The sequence below is a fragment of the Notamacropus eugenii genome, chromosome 3, assembly GCF_028372415.1.
Source record: "Notamacropus eugenii isolate mMacEug1 chromosome 3, mMacEug1.pri_v2, whole genome shotgun sequence".
Classification (NCBI taxonomy): Eukaryota; Metazoa; Chordata; class Mammalia; order Diprotodontia; family Macropodidae; genus Notamacropus; species Notamacropus eugenii.
Genome location: NC_092874.1, coordinates 402,913,064 through 402,928,238, shown reverse-complemented (window position 1 = coordinate 402,928,238; position 15,175 = coordinate 402,913,064). Strand labels below are relative to the sequence as shown.

The 15,175-nt window shown below is 37.2% G+C and overlaps 1 protein-coding gene across 1 annotated transcript in view; it reads right to left on the bottom strand.

Annotated features, from left to right (window-relative positions):
* Positions 1-15,175, bottom strand: part of SUSD1 (sushi domain containing 1) — a 311,600-nt gene that overhangs the window by 118,355 nt on the left and 178,070 nt on the right. The gene's annotated exons all lie outside the window — the stretch shown is intronic.

Here is a 15,175-nt window from a genome sequence, read left to right as displayed (position 1 = left end):
AGAACTTGAACACTGAAAAGGATGTTAGAAATCACTTTGTTGAAACCATACAATGAGGATCCAGAGTGCTGGGTTCCAAACTGAACTTATTTTACCCCTGTATGGTGCATATATGAATATGTACATGTCCTGATTTGTCAAGAAGACATCCTGCTCTAGGGAAAAAAAAACCCCAATTCCCTTAATATTCTCCATCTATTCTCCCTAGACAAGAGCTAAAAATAGATTTATAATTCAGCCTGTGTTTCAAATGTGTTGGTCAGATTGTTCTTATCCCACCCTTGCTAGGAAAGATAAAAGATGAATACAGGAGTAGTAACAAGTAGATATGTCATCTAGAGAATTGTTCAATCCTATTTCCACAACAAATATCTCATCCCTGCCTTTCATTTCACTCAGGCCATAATAACCTCTCTATTAAACTACTGAAAAAATTCCTAACTGGATTTAGCTTCTAGTTTCTCAACTCTTTAATCCATAGTCCCTACAGCTGCCATAACAATCTCCCTAAAATACAAGTGGTGTAGTGTATAAAATGCCAGTACTAGAGTCAGAAAGACATGAGTTCAAATCCAGCCTCAGACACTTATTAGCAATCATGACCCTGGGCAAGTCACTTAACCCTATCTGCCTCAGTTTTCTCCTCTGTAAAAATGAGCTGAAGAAGAAAATGGCAAACCAGTATCTTTGCCAAGAAAATCTCAAAAGGGGTCATGAAGAGTCAGATATAACTAAAAATGACTAAATAACAACAAAATAAAAGTTTTGTTGCCCATAGGATAAAATGCTAACTTTTCACTTTGGTATGTAAGCCCTTACCATTCTGCCTCTAATTTACCTTTGGACTCAGACAGCCCGAGTTTGAATCCTGAATACTACCTGTGCAACCCAGGGCAAGTCATTTTAACCTCTTTAGTCCTTAGTTTACCCATCTAGAAAATGATCAGATTAAATTAAGTGATTTTTAAGGTCCCTTCCAACTCCAAATTCTATGATCCTGTGTTTCCATTCTGATTACACATCACTTGCTTTCACACACTCTATTTCCATCAAATTTTGTTGTCCTTTAGTTGCTTTAGTTGTGTCTGACTGTGACCCTATTTAGGGCTTTCTTGGCAGAGATTCTGGAGTGATCTGACATTTCTCTCTGCGGCTTATTTTACAGACAAGGAAACTGAGGCAAATAGGGTTAAGTGACTTGCCCAGGATCACAGCTAATATGTGTCTGGATTCGAAGGATATGAACTTACAAAGGATTTGAACTTACAAAAATGAGTCTTCCTGACTTCAGGCCCAGCACCCTAATTTACCCACTTGCTATTCCCCAAACTCAATATCACATTTCCCACCTCCATGCCTTTGTACAGGCTGTCCTAGAATGCATGTCCTCTTCACTTTTACCTCTTTAAATCTCTGGCTTACTTCAAGGCTCAGCTCAGGTGCACCTGTCTTGTAAAAGGTATTACTTGGCTTTCATCATTCCCCTAATACTTATATTCTCTTCTTCCTCAAATAATTTTGTTTATCCTTGTTTACAAGGTATCCCCCTCACCCACACCAACCCTTGCCCACATCCCCAGGAGAATGTGTTTTGTTGACAGTTCTTTGCTATGAAAAAAAGTTGCTGCAATAAATGTTATTAGGCATATGAGTTATCCTTTTGTTCTTGACTTCCTTGGACTATTTGCCTAACACTAATATCAATGAGTCAAAGAGTATGTATAGGTGGGGCCAAGATAACAGAATAAGGCAGGGATTTGCCTGAGTTCTCCTCCAAATCCCTTTAAAATGACTTTGAACAAATTCTAGAGCAGCAGAACCCCTAAAAAGATGGAATGAAACAAATTTCCAGCTGAAGACAACTTGGAAAGTTGGCAGGAAATGTCTGTTGTACCAGGGTGAAAGAGAAACAGTCTAGTCCAGGTTGGGTCAGCACAGACCAGACCCCACCAAATTAGCAGCAGGCCTTGGGGTGACTGAATCAGCAGTAGCAGTGACCTTTTCCAGACCTCTCAATCCATAGAAACCAAAGACAATGTAGAAGGTAAGTAGGAAATGTTTGTCACACCAGGATGAGAGTGGAGCACAGTCCAGCACAGGTTCCACCAGCAAAGCCCTAACCCCAGCAAACCAGGAGCAGATCTTGTGAGCCACGGAATTAGCAGTGGCAGCAGCTGCTTCTGGAGTTCTCACTCCACAGATGATAAGTGGGTTGAACAACAGTCAGAAGGAGAGATTATAGGGGTCTTTTTTGCTAATGCTGAGGCAGGACTCTGTTGCTTTGTCCATACTCAGATTGAGGCCGTAGTTCTGGGTGGCAGTCCCAGGGTGAAGAGGAACATTAACATAGAGTTTGCAGCAGTGGTGTAGGGGGACCCTCATCACAGCTCTAGGGCAGAAAATAGTGCTTATGTTTGCTCACAGATCAGAGTACAGGCCAGAAGAGTAGTAAACACATTTCCTTAGATCACACCACCTTGGAATAAATGAAAACCTACAGGTCCCTAGAAGTATCTCTGAAAACAGCTGCACAAAACACCTGAAGCTTGGGACAGTGTGCCCTCCACACTGGAAGCAAAGCCCTACTTTAACAAAGAGTTAAAAGTTAAGTAATAGACTGGGAAAACAAACAAACAATGGAAATAAAGCTCTTGACTATTGAGTTACGATGGTGACGAGGAAGTTCAAAATACAAACTCAGAAGAAGACAATAAAGTCAAAGATCCTACCTCCAAAGTCTCCAAGAAAAATGTGAGTTGGTCTTAGGTCATAGAAAACTCAAAAAGGATTTTGAAAGTCAAGTGAGGGAAGTGGAGGAAAAATTGGGAAGAAAAACAAGAGTGATTCAAGAAAATCATGATAAATGAGTCAACAGCTTGGTAAAGGAAATGCAAAAAGATACTGAAGAAGATAATACCTTAAAAAACAGACTAGGCCAAATGGTATAAGAGGTTTAAAAATTTAAAAATCATACCATAAAAAATAAAAATGACACTTAAAAAAACACAAAGTACACATTTAGAGTTTATGCATACTTTAATGATTTTAGGAAGCCTATTTCCAAATTGTTTTTCAGATAGGTTGAACCAACAGGGTTTATCTCCCCCACATCCCCAACAATTACTGTTTTGCTCATTTGATTATGAAGTAGAACAAGTTCTTTCAATTTGCATTTTTCTTATTATTAGTGATTTGGAGAATTTCTTTTAAAATACAACTGTTTACAGTTTCATATGCAATCATCTTTTTATTATATGATATTATGATCATGTTTATTTTATTCCATAAATTAAAAGATAAAAGGTATTTTAAAGTAAATGTATTCATGTATGTGTGTATACATATATACATATGTATGTATGCATATATATATGTATATAAATTATTGATACCTTGTTTCTCTGCATTTAAGAACTGCCTATTCACATCCATGGACAAATTATGTTTTGGGAAATGGCTCATTCTTATGTTGTATCAACAATTTCTATATGTTGGATTTTAAACCTTTATTGCAGAAATCTTCTTTGAGATTTTTTCCCCAGGTAATTGTTTCCCTTTGATTTCTGACTTTACTTATGCTTTCAGTTTTTTTCAATTTTCTGTAATATAAATGTCCACTTTATCTTTTATGATCACCTCTGTCCTTTGTTCAGGTAAGGATTCTCCTATCCATAGTTCTTAGAGTATCTCCTTCTCTTCTTAGTCTTCTGCAATATGATCTTTTATACTTAGGTCATGTATCCATTTGGATATCATGATAGATGGCATAAAATGTCAGTTGAAACTCAGTTTCTTCCAGGTTAGTTTCCAGTTTTCCTGGTAGTTTGTTTTTTTTTTAGTGAACTAGGAAGTCTTTACATTAGTTAAGTAGTTCGTACCCTTGAGTTTATTGAGCTCTATGCTATTATATTCCATTTGCTTCAGGACCTTTTTGATCTTATCTGTTCCAATGATCAGCTTTTCTATTTTTCAATCAGTACCAAATAGTTTTAGTGATTCCTACTCTCAAGTATAATTTGAGATCTGGCAATATTAATGCTACTTTTTAAAAAAAAAATTGCCTTAAGATTCTAGACCCTTTGCTTCTCCAAATGAATTTTGACATAATTTTGACTACTTCTATAAAATAATCACATGGAAGTTTGATTTATATGGCACTAAATCTATAAATTAATTTAAGCAGTATCATTTTTATTATATTACCACAGATCAACCATGTATATAACCCATGATCATTTCTCCAATTATTTCAGTCTTCCTTTATTTCGGTAAAAGAGTATTCTGTAGTTTATACAGTTATTTAAATCCTGACTGTGGTATGGTAGATGAACTCCCAGATATTTTATATTTTGTATTAATTTGAATAATATTTCTTTTTCTATCTCTTCCTGACAAGTTTTATTAGTGACATAGAGAAAGGCTAATTATTTTTGATTACTTTAAAACCTGATAACTTTACTGAATTTATCATTTCAGTTAATTTTTTAATTGAATCTCTAGGGTTCTCTAAGTAAATTATAACACCTGCAAAATGTGACCTTTTTGCTTTGCCTCTACTTATTTCTTCATTTTTTTGTTGTTTCTATGCTTAGCATTTCTGAATAATGGAGATTTTTGCTTTACCTCTGATATTATTGGAAAAGTCTCTAGCGTTCCTTTACTATAGGTAGTACTAACTCTTAGTTGATATTATTTATTATTTTAAGGAAATGAATAGCTCTGGAAGAGAAAATGAGGCTGGTGACTTTGCACAGTCCTCACTCACTCAAAATAAATTCAATTGCAAATCATGTCATCATCTCCCTGATGCCGTGGTCCTCTTAAAGAATGAAGGACAAACCACAATTTATCCCTATGCTTCTCAGAGATATCAAGGGAATCAATGAAAAAAAAGGGAGTGAGACTAAGGTAGTCAAGTAGATCTCAAACTATATGACAAAGCAGTAATCATCAGAACATTTTGATATTGTATAAGAAATAGAGTGGTTGATGAATGGAGCAGACAAAGTACACAACATATAAAAGCAAATGACCATAATGATCTAATGCTTGATAAATCCAAATATCCAAGCTTTGGGGGGCAAGAACTCACTATTTGATAAAAACTGTGGAAAAAGCTGGCAAGTAATCTGGCAGACCAGTATCTCACAACATACACTGTAGTAAACTCAAAATGGGTACATGATTTAAACACAGAAGGTACCAGGGTGGGGAACTTGCAGCCTCAAGGCCACAGGTTCTCTATGTCTGGGTAATACCATATGCAAATTAAAGAAGCATGGAAGAAATTACCTGTCAGATCTATGGTTAAGGGAACAGTTCATAAATAAGAGATAAAGAGATTCATGAAAAGTAAAATGGATAATTTTGATTACATAAAATAAAAAGGTTTTACACAAACAAAATCAATTGCAGCCAAAATTTAAAAGAAAGTAGGAAACTGGGTTAAAAAAAAATTATAGCAAGTTTTTCTGATACAGGTCTCAATTCTCAAATATATAAAGAACTGAGGAGAATTTATAAATATAAAAGCCATTTCTCAATTGATAAATGGTCAAAGGATATAAAAATGTTCTAAATCATTAATAATTAGTGAAATGCAAATAAAATAAGTCTGAGGTATCAGTTTACATGCATCAGATTGCCTAAGATGTCACAAAATGAAAATGATAAATGCATAGGTACACTCTTGCCCTACCAGTGGAGCTATAAACTAATCTAACCATTCTGGAAAACAATTTGGCCAAAGGGCTATAAAACTGTGCATACCCTTTGACCCTTTACTAGGTCTATAATCCAAAGAGATCAAAGGAAAAAGAGAAAAGACTCACGTGTAGAAAAATATTTGTAACAACTCCTTTTGTGGTAGCAAAGAGCTGGAGACTAAGGGAAAGCCCATCAGTTGGGAAATGGCTGAACAAGTTGTGGCACATGAAACTGATGGAATATTATTGTGCTGTAAGGAATGATGATGGGGATGATTTCAGGAAAACCTAAGAAGACTTGTACAAATTAATACAAAGTGAAATAAACAGAACCAGGAGAACAATAATAGTAATAGTGTAAAGAAAATCAACTGTGGAAGATTAAGTAATTCTGATCAGCACAGTGATCCACCAGAATTACAAAGAACTCATAATATAAAATGCCATCTACCTCCTTAGAGAGAACTGATGGTCTCAAAGTGAAGATTGAAGCATATTTTTATTTCCTTGTTTGTTTGTTTTTTTGGATCATAGCTAAAGCAGAAATGTTTTGTAGGACTTCATATATGTGTGTATATATAAATGTATATGTATATATATACATATATACATATATATGGCACCTTATTTCTTGACTTCTCAATGGGTGGAGTAGTAGAGGGAGCAGAGAACTTGGAAGTGAAAATTTAAAAAAATACAGTAGAGATAATTTAAGAATTATTGGATTATTTGAAAACCATGATCAAAAAAAGAAAAAAAGAGCCTGAACAGCATCTTTCACGAAATTATCAAGGAAAACTGTCCTGATCCCCTTGAACCAGAGGGTAAAATAGTCATTGAAAAATCCACTATTCACTTCTTTGAAAAAGATCTCAAAATGTAATCTTGCAGTCAAATTCCAGAATTATCAGACTGAGAAGAAAATACTACAAGCAACCAGAAGGAAACAAATCAGCTACAGTCAGAATAACACAAGACTTAGTAACTTCTATATTAAAGAATCAGAGGGTTTAGAATGTGGTATTCCAAAAGGTAGAGGAGCTTGGATTACAACCAAGAATTAACTACCCAGCAAAACTGAACGTAATCTTTCAGGGGAAATGATGGACATTCAAATAAATAGGGGAGTTTCAAACTTTCCTGATGAAAAGACCAGAGCTGAACAGAAAATTCAATCTTCAAACACAAGATTCAAGAGAAGCATAAAAAAACTAAACAGGAAAGAAAAAAAATATGTAATCCAATAAGGTTAAACTGTTTACATCCCTATACAGTTAGATGATAACTGTTACTCTTGCGAACTGTCTATCTATTAGGGAAATTAAGAAGGAATAGACATACACAAAGGGTGTGAATATAAGTTGACTTTGATGTGATGATACAAAAAAAATTAAGGGGTAGGGAAAAAAGGATTGCATTGAGAGAAGAAGAAAGGAGGAGGCAGAATAGGGCAAATTATATCACATGAAAAAGCACAAAAGACCTATTGCAGTAGAGGGAAAGAAAGGAGGGGGATGAGCATTGTTTGAACCTTATTCTCATAGGATTTGGTTCAAAGAGGAAATTACTCAAGAAAAGAAACTTATCTTACCCTATTGGGAAGCAAAAGGGAAAAGGGGAAAGAAAAGGGGGCAGTGATAGAAGGGAGTGCTGACTCAGGGAAGCTGTTGTCTGAAGCAAAACTGGTGAGGAGGGACAGGGTGAGAGGAGAGAGGAAAATATAAACAAGGGGAAAATAGGATAGATGGAAATACATAGTTAGCAATAATAACTGTGAATGTGATGTGTGATGATCAACAATGATAAGCTTAGCTCTTCTCTGCAACACAATGTTTCAAGACAATTAAAAAAAGACACATTGATGGAAAAAGCTATCCACACCCAGAAAAAGAACTACAGAGTCTGAATGCAGAAAGAAGCATCCTATTTTCACAGTTTTTTGGTTTTTCTTTCTCATGGGTTTTCCCTTTTGTTCTGATTCTTCTTTCACAATATGACTAATGTGGAAAATATATTTAACATGATTGTACATGTATAACCTGTATCAGATAGAATGGTGTCTTGGAGAGGGGAGAGGGAAAGGTGGAACAAAAATTTGGAATGCAAAATCTTATGAAAATGAATGTTGAAAACTATCTTTACATATAATTGGAAAAAATTAAATACTATTAAGTGGAGAAAAAAGAATTTTTAAAAAATAACCACATCTGTGCTAAAAAACAGTTTTGCCTCTTGGATATGGCTCATCTCATTGCTTAGATAAGAGAAGAGCAGGACTCAACTAATGACGAAGTAAACTACCCAATTCTTGGGGGAAAATAATGGATACAAGGTACAGAATAAGACATGGTTGAATAATATTGATGTGGAATTTATTTTGTTCAACTGTACATATTTGTTGCAAGGGTTTTTTCTTTATCTTTTCTTTCAATGGGGAGAAGTAGAGGAGGTAGGAGAGAAGAAAAAGAAATTCTTAGTTGAAAAAATAAAATTTAAATAAAAGGAAATGGATCCAAGAATAGCAGGAAAAAATGAACTTATCAACTCTCAGCAGCAGCTCTCACTGTCACTTCTTGATATCATCATCCACTCACTGATAAATAACTGAAACTGAGGGACAAGGGAAGAATTGGTGTTGCAGGTTGGCACAATAGGAGCACATGCATGGTGACAGCAACAGGGACAAGGTAATGGCAGCAAGGACTAGATAATTAACAGAAGGAGTTAGACAACAGAAACAGTAACACAAGATCTTGAAAGAGATGAAGAATTACGTAAGATTGAGTCTTACTAACATCCAACATCAAAAACTATTGTCTAGCTACAGTCCTATACTTACTTCATAGTTGCATGGTCTAGACTACATCTTTTTTCACATGAAGTCCTTACATGAAATTGAAAAGACTCTCTATAGGTGTTTGTTTCTTTATTAGTTTTGTTTCATCTTTGCCTTGATCTCCTAGGCTGTTCATTCTACTGCAGAGATTAAACAAGTATGACTTTGTACTTGTTTAAATGATTTAAATCTCAGCCTCTAGATATCATGGATACAAGGGACTCCTCCCTGAAACCCCACTGAAGAATCATCCCACTGATCAGCAGCATGAACAACACTGGAAAGTTGTACTCAGCTGAACCTATGCTTAATCCTAAGTGAACATCTACTCACTTCTATATCCATACCCTGCTATAACTATGTAAATTCCTTCTTGTTAAATATTGGGTGGATTACAAGTATCTCATTTCATTCTAAAATCAGGAGACTGGCCTGAGTTAATCCCAACCCATTACATACATAATAAGCACTATTATGCTCTATTTAGAGGCTGAGATTTAAATCATCAAGACAAAGCATTTGTTACGACTGTGGAATAAGCATTTTATATTTCTACATGTTTTCTGAGAATCCAAGGTAGGTATTGGGCCCATCCTCCAACTGTGATCAGTTTCTCTAAGAGATCTGGAAGAGTTGACAGAAACTCCTTCTACAATGGCACCAACACTGGCTAAGGACCTAGGGCCTCCAGATCACTCAAATTTACAAGACCGTCTCCAAATCTGGACACATTCACCTTGAGATCAATGCTTAGTTAAGAAAAGGCAAAGAGGCAGCCAGGAGCCTGGCCTAGAGCTCAATTAGATAAGCTCCAGGTTTGGCTTGACATGGAAACAGTTGACCTGCTGTTGGAATAGAAAAGGGGCTTCCCTGACATCTCATGAAAAGTCCCAGAATTACAGGGTAACCTATGGAGGGTTGCTCATGAGAAGCTCCAGAATTACATGGTAGCCTGTGGAAGGTTGAAGTAAAATACAACCAGGGAAGGAGTCACTCCTTTTTTAAAGATCTACTGAGTCAATGGTATCTCTCAGCCAATAAAGGGATTGTTTCATCATTCACAAAGTTCTCAGGAACCGAGTCACATATGGCTGGTCAGAATCAGCTAGTAGATAATGGTCCCCTCAAAATGGGAACCATGTGGTCCACTGGAAGTACCAAGGAAGTTCTGAGCATTCTCTGTGCAATTCCTACTTACTCGGGCATAATGGATTTTCTTCTAGCCTTTCCTTCCTGATTTTAATGCAATTTTTTCATTTATTCAACAAACATGTATTAAACAACATTCTAAAAGACCAAAAGAAGGAAAAGTGTCTCCAATGTATTCCTGCCTTAGTGTTGAAGGGGGAACACAGGAAAGAAATCTCCATCAAATACTTTTAACTGCAGTTTGGTTTTTGTTTTGTGATAAAACGTCAGCCTCCAATCATCTCCATGCTGTCCTAATTAAGTCTCAGCTTTACCTTTACATAGTCATCTAGGTTATACAATGGATACACACTGGACTTGGAGGCAGGAAGATCTGAGTTCAAATGCTTCCTCAGACACTGTACTAATTGCATAGCCCTAGACAAGTCATTTAGCCTCTGTAGGCCTTAATTTTCTCATCTTTAAAACATGAGGATGATAATAACATCTGCCTCTCAGGATTGTTGTGAGGATGCCATGAAATAAAATTTATGAAATCCTTTGTATAACTTAAAACCCTATATAAATTCTAGCTATTGTTATCACTATATAACCATATTACTAATAAAATGACATTTTACTATTTGTAATAAAATATTTTGTTTTTCTCATGCAAAGATAAGGGAAGTGTGTGCATGCAGGATGGAAGGGGAGTAGGGAACAGGTGTCAAAGAAAAAGGCCAGCAGATTTATAGATTTGGGTAGGAAACAGTGTGGATACTTTACATGGAAGAATGTGTAACCAGAATCATTAGCTTGAGGAGAGGAAAAAAGGTGTGTGTATCAGGAAGGGCCAGAGCAGTCTGTTATTCACCCTATCAAGAGATATGGTCTGAAAGGCGAGGCATTACAAACCTATGTGGCTCTATCTGGAGTACCCATTCACATGAGAGATGAGTCAGACAAATTAGGACTCAGAATACCTCTCTTCCCTAGTGAATGAAACATCTGTTTCTGTCTTTCAAAATTCCTTAAACTCTTCCTGTCTTGTGATGTCAGTAATAAATCCAGACAACTTGTTTTATTCCAGTTCCTGTCAGCCCGATTGTTGTTTAAGGTAATGAACCGGAAAGGGAAATTGAGTTCACTATTTTCTCCAAATTCCAGTCTCAATTTTTATTTTATTTTTTTACCCAACAATTCTGGTAACATGAAAGAGTTTAAGACTTTAGGAAAATATGTTTATATCCTGGACAATTATGAACAGATAGATATACACATATATGTATATGTACATTTTCAAATATAAATAAAGTCCCAGCAATCCTCCATTTTCTGGCAAAAGTTAATACTTGGAATTTTTGTTTTTAAATTTTAAAGTATTCCAGATTCAAAAAATACCACGGCCAGTTCTTTAGTGAGAACTTACTAAACCTCAGCAACTCAACAGCTTCTCCTAGTGGTGGAAAATATAAATATTGAAACTAATGCATCTAATTTAGGGAGGTTTAGCCAACAAAGTCCAGGAGTATCATAGAACATATTGCTGGATCACAGGAAAATATAAGCCTTAGACCTTGAATCTTGGACATCATCTAGTCCAAAGTCCTAATTTTACAGTTGAGGAAGCTGAGGACCACAGAGGTGGTAAAGTGATCTTCCTAATATCACAGCAACAGTCAAATTAGAACAAAATCAAATTAATAAGCAAAGACGTATAAATAACTCAGAAAACATTGGCACATATACATTCAAAGTCATTCTCTGAAAGTCTAGTCCCATTTTGTCAAACTAGAGCTCAAGTGAGAGGCAGTCTTAGGGTGTTCTCTTTTAGCAAGAACTATTACTTTTCTCATCTAGGCTGAGTTACCCAAATTTTACTATGCTTTTCAACCACTTAATAACCCAAGAGGAAGTGGATTTCTTTTTCCTAATTGCCAATTCCATATCACTAACTATATTGCTGCACTTCTTAAACACCACTGCCCCTTTCTGGTTGTTCTAAGATTAGTCTCTCTGTAGCTAACAAGTCTTTTCATCATCATCAGCATCCAACCAGTAGGTGAATTACAGCAAATGGGAGTTATTGTTTTTAAAGGAGCATCTGCTATCACAACCATGAATGCATTCTCTTGCAGTTTTTGTTAGAAAGACTAAAAGCATGGTAACAACCAAAGGAACACAAGTAGAGCTCCCAAGGAACAACCCTAAAGAGCAGAAGTCAAAACACCATCTTTGCAGAAATGGCTTGAAAAAATTAGTAAAGATTATTGGAAGATTACTGGTCCACTCAGGAGAAAACTTAATCATCTCATTACCCAATTTAAGGTTATAAAAAATAAATATGCAGAATGAAATCCAGAGACCAAGAGAATAGGAGAGAATCTAGATTTTCTTAATTAGCAACTGAAGGCAAAAGTCAATATTTTAATTAAGCAAATAGGAGAAGACAAACTGGCAAACAAAATAAATAAGTTGACATCAATCAAAACCTTAATCCTGAGGAGAGAGAGAACTCCTGAAGAAGTATATGGGGGGGGGGGGAGGGCGGAACCAAGATAGCAGAGTAAAAGCAGGGACTTGCTTGAGTTCTCCCACAAACCCCTTCAAATGCCTATTAAAATGACTAAAAAACTCTAGAGCAGCAGACCCCACAAACTGACAGAGTGAAACAAATTTCTAATCCAAGACAACCTGGAAGGTCAACAGGAAAGGTCTGTTGCACCTGTTTGAAAAGAGCACAGTCCAGCATGGGTCATGCCTGCACAAACAGAGCCAGAGCAGGTCTCAAGAGAATGAATCATTGGTAGCTGTGACAGTTTCCAGATTTCTCAATTGATAAACACCAAAGACAACTTAAAATGGCAGTAGGAAAGGTCTGCAAGACCTAGGTAAGAGAGGAGTGCAGTCTAGCCCCAGCCCCAGAGTGGCAGCAGCCACAGCAGCAGCTGCTTTCAGAGCTCTCAGCCCACAGATCATGGTAGGGATCAAGCTGCTCATCAGAGGTAGAATGCAGGGATTTCTTTGCTGGCACTGAGGCAGGATTCTCTTGCTTTGCCCATGCTTGGATCTGGGTCTCAGTCCTGGGTAGCCATCTCATGATGAGGAGGAGCACTGGCATGGTGGAGCTTATGGTGGTGGTGGAGAAGGAATGCTCTTCACAGTTACAAGGAAGAAAAAAGTGCTTTGTAGTCACTCACAGACCAGAGCACAGACCAGGAAAGGAGTAAACACCTTTTGTTTGATCTTACAACCTTGGAAGAACTAAATGTTTACAGGTCCCTAGAAATATTTCTGAAAACAGCAGCACAAAACCCCTGAAGCTTGGGACAGGATACCCTTCAAACTGAAACCAGTGATCTACCTTAACAAAGACTAAATATTCAAGTAGTTGGCTAAGAAAATGAGCAAATAGTGGGGGAAAAGTTAAACTATAGAATCTTACTTTGGTGACATGGAAGATCAAAGCATATAATCAGAAGACAACAAAGTCAAAGTTCCTGCATCCTAAGCTTCCAAGAAAAATATGAATTGTTCACAGGCCATGAAAGAGCTCAAAAAGGATTTTGAAAATCAAGTAAGAAAAGCAGAGGAAAAACTGGGAAAAGAAATGAGAGACATGCAAGAAAATCATGAAAAACAAGTCAACAACAGGGGTGGAGTCAAGATGGCAGAGTAGAAAGATGCACATACACTAGCTCTTCCCCCATAGCCCATAAAATAACTCTAAAGAAAGACTCTCAACAAATTCTAGAGCAGTAGAAGCAACAGAACAATAGAGTGGAGGAAATTTCCAGCCCAGAGTGATCTGAAAGGCTGATAGGAAAGGTCTGTGGCACCAGACATGGAGCAGAGCCCAGCCTAGCCTTGGCCAGGAGGCATGGCACTGGGAGGAGGACCTGAGAAGGCCTGGGGGCAACAGAATCCCCAGAGGCAGTAGAAGTGGTTTGCAGATCCTTCAAACCACAGGCATCAAAGGTCAGCGAGAGGGTTTTTTCAGCTGGCGAAGAAGGGAGCATAGTCTTCCCATAGCTTCAGCCTTAGGAGGTGGCAGAGGTCGAATTGGGCAGCAGCAGCCCCCACAGCAACCCCCACAGCAACCTGCTTCCATTGTTGGATCCTAAAACCCCAGGGGGAACTGAGCAGCTGATCCCTACCTTAGCCCTCTGTGGCGGCTCTGCCCCCATCTAATGCTTCTGGAGGAATTGAGCAGCTCATATGAATCTCAGTCCCCACTACTGGATTGGTGGAACTGGAGGCCAGGTGGCTGTGGAGAAGAAATTACTACTCACAGATTCTGGGCACAAAGGTTTCTGGTTGCTCCCAGAGCAGTCTACACCCTTCATTTTGCCACCTTGGAGAAACTGAGATCTTACAGATCCCCAGAGCATACCCTACTCTTGACAAAGGACCCAAAAGTCAAGTAACTGGTTGGGAAAATGCCCAAAAAAGGGAAAAAAATAACACTATAGAAGGCTACTTTCTTGGTGAACAGATATCTTCTCCCATCCTTTCTGATGAGGAAGAACAAGGCTTACCATCAGGGAAAGACATAAAAGTCAAGGCTTCTGTATCTCAAACATCCAAAATAAATATTCAGTGGTCTCAGGCCATGGAAGAGCTCAAAAAGGATTTTGAAAATCAAGTAAGAGAGGTGGAGGAAAAATTGAGAAGAGAAATGAGATGCAAGAAAAGCATGAAAAGCGGGTCAACACCTTGCTAAAGAAGACCTAAAAAAATGCTGAAGAAAATAATACCTTTAAAAATAGGCTAACTCAATTGACAAAAGAGGTTCAAAAAGCCAATGAGGAGAAGAATGCTTTAAAAAGCAGAATTAGTCAAATGGAAAAGGAGGTTCAAAAGCTCACTGAAGAAAATAGTTCTTTCAAAATTAGAATGGAACAGATGAAGACTAATGACTTTATGAGAAACCAAGAAATCACAAAACAAAACCAAAAGAATGAAAAAATGGAAGATAATGTGAAATATCTCATTGGAAAAACAACTGACCTGGAAAAGAGATCCAGGAGAGACAATTTAAAAATTATGGGATTACCTGAAAGCCATGATCAAAAAAAGAGCCTAGGCATCATCTTTCATGAAATTATCAAGGAAAACTGCCCTGAGATTCTAGAACCAGGCGACAAAACAAATATTGAAAGAATCTACCAATCACCTCCTGAAAGAGATCCAAAAAGAGAAACTCCTAGGAACACTGTGGCCAAATTCCAGAGTTGCCAGGTCAAGGAGAAAATACTGCAAGCAGCTAGAATGAAACAATTCAAGTACTGTGGAAATACAATCAGGATAACACAAGATCTAGCAGCTTCTACATTAAGGGATCAAAGGGCACGGAATATGATATTCCAGAAGTCAAAGGAACTAGGACTAAAACCAAGAATCACCTACCCAGCAAAACTGAGTATAATACTTCAGGGGAAAAAAAATGATCTTTCAATGAAATTGAGGACTTTCAAGCATTCTTGATGAAAAAACCAGAGCTGAA